Source organism: Acomys russatus, chromosome 6 (assembly GCF_903995435.1).
Source record: "Acomys russatus chromosome 6, mAcoRus1.1, whole genome shotgun sequence".
Taxonomy (NCBI): domain Eukaryota; kingdom Metazoa; phylum Chordata; class Mammalia; order Rodentia; family Muridae; genus Acomys; species Acomys russatus.
In genome coordinates, this window is record NC_067142.1 from 38,240,511 (window position 1) to 38,252,999 (window position 12,489).

At 38.3% G+C, this 12,489-nt stretch overlaps 1 protein-coding gene across 1 annotated transcript in view; it reads left to right on the top strand.

The window, feature by feature from the left end:
- Window positions 1–12,489, top strand: part of Dennd1b (DENN domain containing 1B) — a 204,839-nt gene that overhangs the window by 53,834 nt on the left and 138,516 nt on the right. The gene's annotated exons all lie outside the window — the stretch shown is intronic.

Sequence of the window (12,489 nt, forward strand, 5' to 3'; positions counted from 1 at the left end):
GAAGTGACCAAATGGGTGAGTTAAGAAGCACTTAATATTGGAAAATCATAGCAGCTGCATGCTTATGGTCTCAATATGGTTTTATACTTTCATCTATGGAATCTATATTTGGGGGCAATAAATAACTGCCCAGTCATAAAAACTTGATGATATTAATTCTTTATTAGATACTGTCATTATTTCTATATAGTTAGAAATACGTATAGCTACTATGAATAAGTGATGAGGTTTGTTTGTTTGTTTGTTTGTTTGTTTTGTTGAGATGGGGTTTCTCTTGTAGTCCTGGCTGTAGAGCAGGCTGGCCTCACACTCACTTTGATTCTCCTGCCTTTGTCTCCTGAGTGATGGGATTAAAGTTCTGAGCCACCACACCCAGCAATGATGAGATTTTCTGTCACAGTAATTCCCCAATCACATTACAAGTTGAATTAGAAATATTTCCTTATTTCTAACTAATTTTTTATCACTTTATTTTCTTAGATAGCTAAGACATCAGAAGGAAACTGCCGAATGAATTTCTTGGTTGCCATTTTACAGTTTTCTCTAGTGCTTTAAATATATACTATGACCAAAATGATGAACTGCTTTGCAGCATGTGTATAGAAAAAGATTTAAAATTTATGTTATAGGAGTATCATTTTAGGGTTGAGTTATAGTTTACACTATTTTTTTTTTTTTTGATAAAAATACTTTCCCTGGATACCTATTCATTTGCCTGAGAAAAAGTGAGCTTAATATAGTCTTATTTCTGTTAAGATGATAACTTGACCAGCTCATACTTTAAGTTCTCAGGTGGGTTCCCCACAATTTGTTAAAAGTAAATCTCATAAAAGTATATATTTAAAAATTATCCATTCAGGAATTGTACGCACAATTTCAAATATTGTGAAAGGGTAATTTTCTGGATGAGAATATCAACTTGAAATAGAGGAAGTTGGGAGCTGATGTAAATGAGCCAATTCAGTGGGCATGTTAGATACCAGTTGTGTCTGTTGCCCTTGACCATGAGGGTGTGTGCTCTTAAGTTGCTTTTAGCTTTTACTGGACAGTGGATTTTTAAATGTCATAAATATGTTTAAATAAGCCCCTACAGTGAAGGGGTAACTTTGAAATAAGAAGCTAAGCCGAGTGTGTTCGCAATCCTGCAGTGAGTTTGGACTCATTTTACCAGTCTGAAATGCTTGTTTCTTCGTCTTCTCAGTTGTTTAGTGGCCATAATCTACAGGCAACCTCTTGTCCCCTTTCAAGTCTATTTATTATTTTATTTTTATTTCTCCTTTTAAAACTGCTCCTTAGAATTCTTTGGGTCCTGGGGAAGCCTAATTGTAGGATCCTCACATATGAGCTTACATACCTGCCAGTCCACCTGAGCAGAGTATAGTGTGATCACCTGTGGCTGGTCCTCTTGTCTGATAAAATGCTGTTTGTGGGCTTGGTGTAAGACATCAGTCAGCGCTCCTGTACTAAGTCTAAACTGTGTAGATGGTGGTGAACACCCATAAACCGCAGGAATCCAGTGCACATCAGTCCTCACAGTCTTCCTTTGTTATGTCTTTTTGTGTGGCCCTGCCTGGCCTGGAACTTGTTTTATTGGTCAGGCTGGTCTTGAGTTCACATAGATTCCCCCTTTCTCTATCTCAACAGAGTGCTGGGACTAAAGGTGTGCACCGCCACATAGAGGATCCTCACAGTCCTTTACATTTTCATTAGTATTTATTAATTGTACAAAATACAAGGTTTCCGTATAATAGTTCATACATAGGTATAATAAATACACTTTGATCATCTTCAATCCCCTGCTATCATATCCTGCTCCCCTTTTCCAGTGTTCCATGGCTATACATCCAATCCGTCCATCCATGTTCACATATTATTTCCATTTTCTTTGATTTCTACTGTTGATGTACACACACATGTAAATGTGTAAATATAAACCTGTTGAGTCAAGTCAGTGCTGCTCATATGGATGTTTACAGGGCTGACTATTTGGGATTGGATAGTGGATTCAGGGGTTTATCCCAGAGGATGGTTGACTCTCAGTCATTAATTGCCTGTAGCTCATAATCTCGTTGTGGGGCTTTATGAGTTTTCTCATCCACATTGGCATGCTGACTTTATTGTCACGGACCAGGTCTTGTTTGGGCTCCCATATTGCTGAGATTTTTCCTTAATCTTAAACCCCAGCTTGAAAGTTAATTCTTTTTTGAGCTTCCGTAGCAACCTGTGTATGATTTAATAACCTCTCTGTTACATACCTCAGAGTCCTTCCTCTTTCCCACCTCCCCCTCCATCTTTTTTTTTTTTTTCTAGTATCCACATGCCAGGGTGGCTGGCATATAATAAAGAGTGAATAAATGTTTGTTTAGTTGGGTTAGTGACAGATTAAAGGAAGGTGAGTAAACTCACGATAAGTTATCTTGACCACAGTAAGAAAAACAGGAAACTAATGTTTTGGGAAGGATCGCCCAGGATCTCTGTGTGCACTTCAGTTTGGAAAGATTTCAGGGGCTAGGACAAATAGGGTGGAGTTTCACTAAAGTACAAATGGAAGACGTGGCTTGAGGAGTTTGTAGCTTGAAGTCTAGAGTGCTCGTCACTGACTCAGGATGAGTTCCTGTCTACGGTTCCTCCACCTGCCCTTCGTTCCCACAGGTAACACTGTGGGCAGAGTGCACACGCCATAATAACTGCACTGACATTAGTAGCATGCTAGTAGCATTAGTAGCACTAGTAGCATTAGCTAACCCTGGAGCAAGTAACTGGAAAGCACAAGTTATAATTCTATGTATGTCATAGTTAAGGAAAATTTCAGGTGTGCATTTCAGCTGTACCCTTTGGAGCATTCTTATGTGGAGGCCGCCAGCTAGCTGCCTGACAGTCAAACACTGGCACTTCGCACAATCTTTTATGTTCAACCAAGTGTAGCTGTCATACTGTGCGGTTTAGAAGAAATGCTTCTTAAACATGACCATTTATAGTTGCATATAGTCACTCATTTTTCTCTCCTTGTTTGATTTTAAAAGGATTTGGATACTACAAAGATTTTCATGATTTAAAACTGAACAGTACTGATATCTGGGTATTTTGTAATTTTATTTACTGTGAAGATCTTTATTTATGAAGATCTGAATTTCTCAGAAGTAATTTATTGATTTGATTGTTAGCAAAATAATTATAAACAGTTATGGACTATTAAAAATTAATTAAAAAATTTTTTGGGTGTAGTACTGTCATAATTTGATTTTTGATGAGAGTGTGTATGCATACACATGCATATAGTTTTGGGTATATATTACAAACCTATTTTTATCACAAATTGATTGATTTTTAAGAACATTAGGTTTTGTAATATAAAAAATTTAATTACATTTTGATACTTACTTTCTTCCTTATTCCACACATTTTGGAATTATTTTAGTCACCTTGAAATGTCTATTCTGTCTTGCCAGTGTGCTTTTGGTAGAAATATACAGTGTTAAATTCTTGATATGGTGCCGTGTATCAAGAAGAGAACCAGATTGTCAACTATTATAAGCATGATATTTCGTTCTTTTGCAGGTACAATGTTAGAAAATTTAATATAAAACATGATCACACTCTTATTTTACTGTATATGTATTTTATATTTTGAATTGTTAATATTAAAATTTTCATTGCCAACCATAGGAAACTAATTTGGAACACTAATGATATTTTCTACATTTTGTTTTATAGATTAGATATTTGTTGGCAGTGGAACTAATGTGTTTTCACTGCAAAACTATTTAAGAAACATTTGAGCTAACATATTTGAAGCCCTGTAAAGATGACATAACTGCTCTGGGAAGGGTAAAAAGTTTTACTTTAGTGAGCTTCTAGAGGTACGACGCTTATAGTTATTTTTACATCAGTGGAATTATTATATTCTAACGCTGCAAATGGTTTAGTCCAGATAGGAAGGCCTGGCCGTGCTCTGCACCTGTACAAGTCAAGTCATATGTGATGCAGGTGAAAATAAATACAAGTTTCTTACAGAAACCTCATCCGCAATAGTAAAGTTGGGTTTTAGTTCTGCAGTGTTTGAGAAGAGCAGAGGGGACACATGGCTCTTCCACAGTGACGTCATAGGCTGCTGCTTTGGAGCAGCTCTCCCGCACCGAGTGAGCAGTATGTAGTCTTAGGTGGATGGTTTGTTCAGAACTCTACATTTTAGTTTGTTTTCACTTTACAAAAGGTTGAAGTTGGCTGACTATGAAACAGAAGGTGCAAACATAGTAAGATGCCTAGATGTTATTTGGTGGAGACAGTGCCTCTGAAGATTGCCATAAAGTCCTTGGTTCTCACGTGCCATGCTGCTTTGAATCAGGTGTGCTCATATCTGCATGCTGCTTGAAAACTGAGTAAAATTGCTTTAGGAGGTATTGTACCCATACAACTCAAGTAGAGTACAAGGCTTACCTCCAATGCTTTGAAAGTGCTATTGCAGGCTGTTTAGGATAGTAAACTATACAAGTTAATTGTTAGTTGATCAAATCATAGTCATATCAATTACTGGTCTATTTTTATCACAAGAATATACATCCTAGGTGTAACAGATAGATATGATTCTATAAATAAATAAGGTAAAATAGTTAGATAATATCTTCAAACACCTTAAGGACCTACAGAATATACCATTTAAAGATGTTTTTATCATTTTAAGGATTCTTTGACAATAAAGCCTACCTCAAAGAAGATAATGAGCATCAATAAACCTCCTTTTGGAGATGGCTTCAAATGCGTCAAACAAGCCGCTAGGCAAAATGTCTTTGTTTCTGCCACAACAGAATTCTGCCTATAAATGGGCAAGCTTGGATGCAGGCATAGTTGATGGCGAAACTCTGCCAAGACAGGGTAAACAAGTCCTCAATAGTTTCTGCCTCACAAATGTCTGTCAGATATACTGGGCCCGAAGGCTGAAGATGATGCTCCAATGTTATAGAGAGTGTTGGGTGACTGTTCAGGCAGCAAACGCTCCCTCCACCCCCTCTCTTTCAACTTTGGAAGCGCTAACCTGTTTACTCAGGTAATTAATTTTATTCCTTCTCAAGTCTCTGATGGGGTTGAAGACCAGGTAGTTTAGTTTTCAATTAAGTTTAGTTGTTTAAGGGTTAAGATGTTTTTAGGTCTAGATAGTTGTTTTAAATTGATAATGACAAGATAATGATAGATATTGATTGACATTCAGAATTTTAGACTCACCAAGTTAGGAAATATGTTTTCTTCACAGTTGCCAAATTCAAATTGACAAAACACTATGAATGTAATATTAATATAATTCTTGAATGTTTCGTGGCTTTTCTTGCTGTAGGTAGTTTTATTTTATACATGTGTAATAATCTAAATGTATATATAAAAAATAAAAATATTTTAAGAAATAAAAATGCTTTAGGTTTAAGTTGAACAGGGCTTGGGATGAGAAAAGTGAGGCCTCACTCACTCTCTAATTTTGCCCTTCTGTGTTTGGTGCTTGTTCGCTTTGTCTCAACACATCCTTAGTAGACAAGCTTTTAAAAGAAAGAAAGCTGCTCAGAGTTTCTGCCCAAAATGCAGACTGTGTTAAGACATTTCAACATTAAAAGTTTTAGGTTTAAAAATATCAGCTACAAATACTGAACTTTGTCAACATATGCTACTAGCTAGCCTCATGCCCACCCAGTCTTTTGTTATCTTGTTATTGTTACAGGGCTTAATGACAGTTGTAAGCCAGAGTTGGGGGTGTGGGGGTTAGTCCACCCTGGGGAGAAGAGGAGGAAGCTGCCCTGTGGATTATGGAAATATGGATTGATCACAAAAGAAACCCCTTTATAAAGAAAAGGGCTCACTCAAAGAAAAGCTCAGAGAAAGTAATGAAAAGATGATGGAATATGATGTAAAAATGATCACTTGAAATCTTTCATCCCCAGCTGCTGTATTTTGGAGAAAAGAAATGCATTTGTATATTAAGGGAGAAATAAAAGAGCCAGATGAATAGCATTATTTATTCGGTATATTTTCATGTTGATTCAGATAAATTATGTGCATTTTAATAGATTTTACATATGCTAGACATTTTTAATCTTAAAAAGTATGTTAGGATGTTAATATAAGTACTTTAAGGAGAACACTAATTTTGGCCCTTTTTATATATACCTATTTGCAAAATTCAGCTTTTAGGTTCTTATATATTGACTTCTTTAACTGATTATACTAGTGAATATTTTATTCAAAATACAGATTGTTTTCTGTTTCTTTTAAACCTAATTCTCCCAACATTATACAGTTTGATGTTTCTTCCATTGTGTTTTATTCATAATGATAACACATTATTTTGATTTGTACTGAATGATATGTACCTTTATCCTAAACCTGTTTGCCTAGATTAAATAACCATGAATTCTAGCAGTCTTTTTTTTTTTTTTTTTTTTTTTTAAACAAAACACAGACACAGGGATTCATGCAACGTTAGTTAGGTTTTGATACAGTTGTGCACAAAGAAACTCAATAATAGTGGAGAGTTAACATTCAAGTATAGAAAGACCAGAGCTTCAAGACTAAATATTTCCAGTGTGGCTATGCTAGGTATTCTAGTGTGGGTAGGGGGAGGATGCAACTATGCTTTAGGCCAGGCTGATATTACAGAACTCACGAGTACAAATGAATCTACGACATAAGGGCAAGGACATCAGAGAAACCTGCATCTACAGACCCCTCCATAAGGAGTAGTTAGTTTGATAACCTTACCTGCTATGGCTTTTTGTAGCTAATTTATTCTGTAAGAGATGGGCAATATACTCACTTCCTCTTTTATATTTTTATGATGCCTGCTGGCCCTCTTGGACCCTTTATAGTTTGCATTGTAAATTGAAATAATTTTAAAGGTTCTTTTTTTTTTTTTATTGATGGAGTTAACTCAAGGGGAATAACTGACTAGATTATTGATCAGCCAGGGAATAAGGAGGAAGAAGAATCATGTCATATAGCTGCAGTCTTTCAGATTTAGTGCATGGAAGAAATTACAAGAATTTAACACACATGATATGCTTTACAAAACATCCAACAGTTAGTGTGAACTGTGTGAACTTGGTGTGGAGAATAAAAGGTAATTGGTCCAGATGATGATGAACTTTGTATCCATGCTCTTGGTGTATGCAAAGTAAATAATGATAAAGGGAATTTAAGTAAGGTGTTTCCACGTGCTTCAACTATGCCCTAGGAAGGTAACTTAGGGTTAGGAACTTGCTTGGGGTGGTGACTTCCTTCAAAGCCCTGTAGTTGTTCAAACTGCACTAAGGAAAAGTCAGTAGACAATGGGAAGGGTGTACCTACAGTTCTCTCTAGTGTCTCTGTAGTATAGGAATAAGTCCAGGAGATCTACCCACTGTATATAATCCCAGACACTGTGGCCTGAGCAATATGTACAGGAGGTCCCTGGAACTTACTCAGCCCGCCCAACCGAACGCTATACGATCTCTGGTGAGCCACCAATCTACTTTTTACTTTTTGGAATCTTGCCATTTTAGATACTTTGATTTTTTTGAAAGATGTTTATGTCACTTAGCATTATTGTCCTCAAAGTTAATCTATATCTTGCATATGGCAGGAATAAGTACCACACACTATTAAGTGAGGTGAAAGCCTGCTTAGTAATGGAGACTAGAGGGCAACATAGATGGACACTGGGAAGGACCACATTGGGCTATGGCCAACACTCACAACCTGACCCTTGCTGGGTGCAATGGTGCACACCTGTAATGCCAGTAGCCAGATGACTGTGAGTTCAGCCCCAGCCTGGTCTACAAAGTAAGTCCAAGACAGCCAAGGCTACACAGAGAAACCCTGTCTTGAAAAAACTGAAACCTAACCAAACCAAACCAAAAACCTAAACCTAGACAACAAACAACAACAACAACAACAACACCCCCCCCCCCCAAATAACCTGACTATGAAGATGGGACCAGATTTGTGTGGCAATCCACTGTGAACTTTTCTGAGGTCAGGGACAACAATTGTTAACACATTCCAGAAGCATCACCCAAGGATATTGCCTGTATCTGTGACCTGACCTCACAAAGGAACGCCCAGGTGTGTGACAGGCATCCAGAAAGGAATTCCTGAAGACTTGAGACTGGAATTGGCAAGCAGTATTATTAGAACTCTATGCCCTTATCTAGCTCCGATTCGATTCACATTTATTCTGCATTTAGTACACAATTTCAGTTTATCAGGCCACCTCCATCCTCCTGTGTTCTAGTCTGCATCTCTTCTTCTTCTTCTTCTTCTTCTTCTTCTTCTTCTTCTTCTTCTTCTTCTTCTTCTTCTTCTTCTTCTTCTTCTCTTTCTTCTTCTTCTTCTTTTCTTCGTCTTCTTCTTCTTCTTTCTCGTCTCTTCTTTCTCTTCTCTTCTTCTTCTTCTTCTTCTTCTTCTCTTCTTCTTTTTCTGTCCTTTGGTTTTTTCTGTATTATTTTCCCTTTAACATCTCAAAGAACAGGCTGGCAGGATTTGTAAAATCTGCAGAGTGTTGAGAATTGGGGCAGTTTTATATTCGTTATGTTATCTTACTGAACTAAAAAAGTTCTTTTTGAGAATCTCATATATGTATACAATGAAATCCAATATGTAATCCTGTTTCCTCCCTCTGGCATGGCCCACTTCTAACTTCATGGCTTTTGTTTCGGTTAGCTCACTAAGTGCCTTGAGCTCCCCATTTGTGCTTGTGCATGAGGCCATCCACTGGAGCGTGGGAAACCTACTGTTCAGTGGTCACATCCTCAAAAAAAAAAAGGTGATTTTCCTTCCTCCAGCAACTGTCTACAGTCAGTAACTTCTCAGTGAGGGCTGGGACTGGGGTAACCACAGCTGCTGGTGTCCTGTCCAGAAGGCAGCATTTTATAGCATCCTTCAATCCTCTGTCTCTTATGCTCTCTCTGCCACTGCCTCCCTTTTTACAGTGTTTCCCCAGTGCGCTTGTGCGCTCTCTCTCTCTCTCTCTCTCTCTCTCTCTCTCTCTCTCTCTCTCTCTCTCTCTCTCTCTCTCTCTCTCTCTCTCTCTCTCTCTCTCTCTCTCTCTCTCTCTGTGCTTGTGCTGAGTACTCAAGTCTCTTAAGCTTATTAACTTCCCCCCATTGCAAAAAGAAGCTCTTTAGATGAGGTTGACAACAGCCCTAGTCTGTGAGTATAAATATTTAAATATTTAGAAGGCAGCTTGACAGCAAGACCATTTAGCAAAATAGAAATAGCAGTTCTACCCTTGGGCCTATGACCTTTCTAGCCATAAGCTGTTTATAGTACCAGCCATGAAATTCCCTCCTGTGGAGCAGGCCTCATCTCCATCCAGTAGTGCCAGTACTGTGTTAGTGAGCACATCTCGCCCGGCAAGTCACTATTGCTTCACATAGGTCCAGTGCTTGCTAAGACTAGTGGTGTCTTCTGGCTCTCTGCAGGCTGCATAGCACCTTGGAGAATCATGAAAGATGACCCACAGGGAGAAGTTGCCTGTTTGAGCCTGACTTCTCTATCTCCTACAGCCAGAGTGTGCATGTCTGAACAGTAGAGCTTTTCTATGTCGTATGGTGGATAGTGTTCTGGAGGCTTCTGGGGTCTCCCTGGACCATAACTAGTAGAAAACACTCCATGTCTGGCCCTGTGAGTTTTATTTAACAACCCATGTCTCCTGGAACACTATTGTTCATCCATGCAAGGTAATTCCCTTTGAGTTTCCAATGTTAATATTGTATTTTGAAAGTAACTTATTCTTCGTAGGTTTTTTTTTTTAAATATGTCCTTAGTTTTGATTGTCACACCTACCATCTCTTCCTCTTGCCCGTCCACTGTCACCATCCCCACTTAATCCTTTAACTCTTCTCTTTTATGTCGTATGTATCTTATCATCCCTCTAAATGATTTTGGATTGCTTTTCTTTTTTAACACGTCTTTTCTTTTTCTTTTTTTTTTCCTTTTTTAAAAATACGTTTTATTAATTTATTCATATTACATCTCAATGGTTATCCCATCCCTTGTATCCTCCCATTCCTCCCTCCCTCCCATTTTCCCCTTACTCCCCTCTCCTATGACTGTGACTGTAGGGGACCTCCTCCCCCTGTATATGCTCATAGGGTATCAAGTCTCTTCTTGGTAGCCTGCTATCCTTCCTCTGAGTGCCACCTGGCCTCCCCCTCCAGGGGACGTGGTCAAATATGGGACACCAGAGTTTGTGTGAAAGTCAGACCCCACTCTTCACTCAGTTGTGGAGAATGTCCTGTCCATTGGCTAGATCTGGGCAGGGGTTCGAAGTTTACTGCCCATATTGTCCTTGGCTGGTGCCATAGTTTGAGCAGGACACCTGGACCCAGATCGGCCCATCATCATATTGTTCTTGTAGGTTTCTAGGACCCTCTGGATCCTTCTATTTCCCCATTCTCCCATGCTTCTCTCACCTAGAGTCCCAATAGGATGTCCTCCCCTCTGTCCCACTTTCCTGGTAAGTGAAGACTTTCATGGGACATATCCCTTGGGCTAGTGTCTAGGTATAAGTGAGTATATACCATTTGACTCTTTCTGCTTCTGGGTTAACTCACTCATTATGATCATTTCTAGTTCAATCCACTTGTCCACACATTTCGGAAATTCCTTGTTTTTAATAGCTGAGTAGTATTCCATAGTGTAAATGTATCACAGTTTCTTTGTCCATTCTTCTACTGAGGGGCACTTAGGCTGTTTCCAGGTTCTGGCGATTATGAATAAGGCTGCTGTGAACACGTTTGCGCAAATGTTCTTGTTGTGTGCTGGAGTATCTTCTGGGTATATTCCAAGGAGTGGAATAGCTGGGGGAGGATGTGGAGAGAGAGGAACACTCCTTCATTGCTGGTGGGAATGCAAATTAGTACAGCCACTTTGGAAATCTATCTGGCGCTATATCAGAAAACTGGGAATAGGGCTTCCTTAACACGTCTTTTCACTCTACCTTTAGCCCATACTACTTCATGCCCCTTGTCCATACCTCTCCTCTTCTATTTCTTCCCGTACTTTTCTCTCCTCCATGTACTGTTGAGGCCTGACCATACATAGTTTCTCAGATTAGATGAGAGAGACTGGGATAATATAGTTGTAGACGATTATACTTTTTTCTATCAACAAATTACTCATTACTAGTTTTATTCTAATTTTTGTTTTCCCTTTTTGCTTCCTACTCACTCACAGTAACTAATAGTTTACTGTATGCTGCAGTATTATCGGTGTTCCTTTATTACATAAATGATGAATATTTAAGAGTGATTGTTTTTTGACTACTACTTTGCTTTTTTAGTGGTCAAGTAATGGATAGTAATTATTTTTGATGACAGTAGTTTCTAACGATAATGCTGGCATCCCAAATAGTGTAGCAGGACAAATGATAACCTTAATCCCACTACATCTGGACTGTCTTCAACATTGGAAACATTCCCATTAAATAAGGGTGATTAAAAACAATTTATCCGTAGGGATAACCCCAAGGACACAAGTCTCAGTCCAAATCACACAAGAAATATGAAAACTCAAGACGATACAGCTCCTCTAAAATTACTAATCCCATAGTAAAGGCCTCTAATGAGAATGTCAGATAAAAGCTCAGGCCAATAATTCAGAAGAAGTCAAAGAGAGTGCATGCAGCATCAGCCAACACACACACACATACACACACACACACGGAGAGACAGAGAGACAGAGAGAGAAGAGAGAGAGAAAGGACACAAAATATGAAAACAAAGATAAAGAAAATGTAAGTAATAGAAACATGGAAGAAAAATCAAATTGAAAAACTTGAAGTGAAAACTCCAATAAGTCTGTGGAAAGCTTCAAGGAAAGAATGGATCAAGGTAAGCATAGAATATCAAAACCTGAAGACAAAGTAGAGGAATTATAGTATTCAGATAATGAGAAAAGATAATAATATATGGACTGACCCGGTTTGGAATGTGTCACTTATGTAAAGAACAAATTAGGAGGCATAGAAAAAGAATTATTTAATGCTAAAGGGAGAGAAAACATTTTGAGTAAAACCACAGTAAAATGTTTTCCGAATATACCTATATTTTGGAGAGGCATTTAAAAACAACAGGCAAACAAGGCCAGTCAACAACCTCTCCACATTGTATTATTGTTAAAACTCCAAATACACAGAATGAAGGAAGTGCATTGAGAGCATCAAGGGACAACCTAGTTACATGAAACACCAGGCCCACAGTAATGGAAGATTTGGAAGCAGAAAATCTGAAGTGCAAGAGTTCTTAGAATTATGTATTTAAAATTCTAAAAGAAGCTCCTAACCAAGACTACTGACCCTCAAAAAAAACCCCATCTGATATCCTTGAAGAAGGACTAATTTGTTGTGATAATAATAGACTAGGAGTTTATGACTTCTAAGCTGGTTCTGCAAGAAAGGTTTGAAGCCCTCCTTCAGCCTGAAGAGACACACACACTCAGAGGCTGGAGGAATCCTAACACACTCTAGAA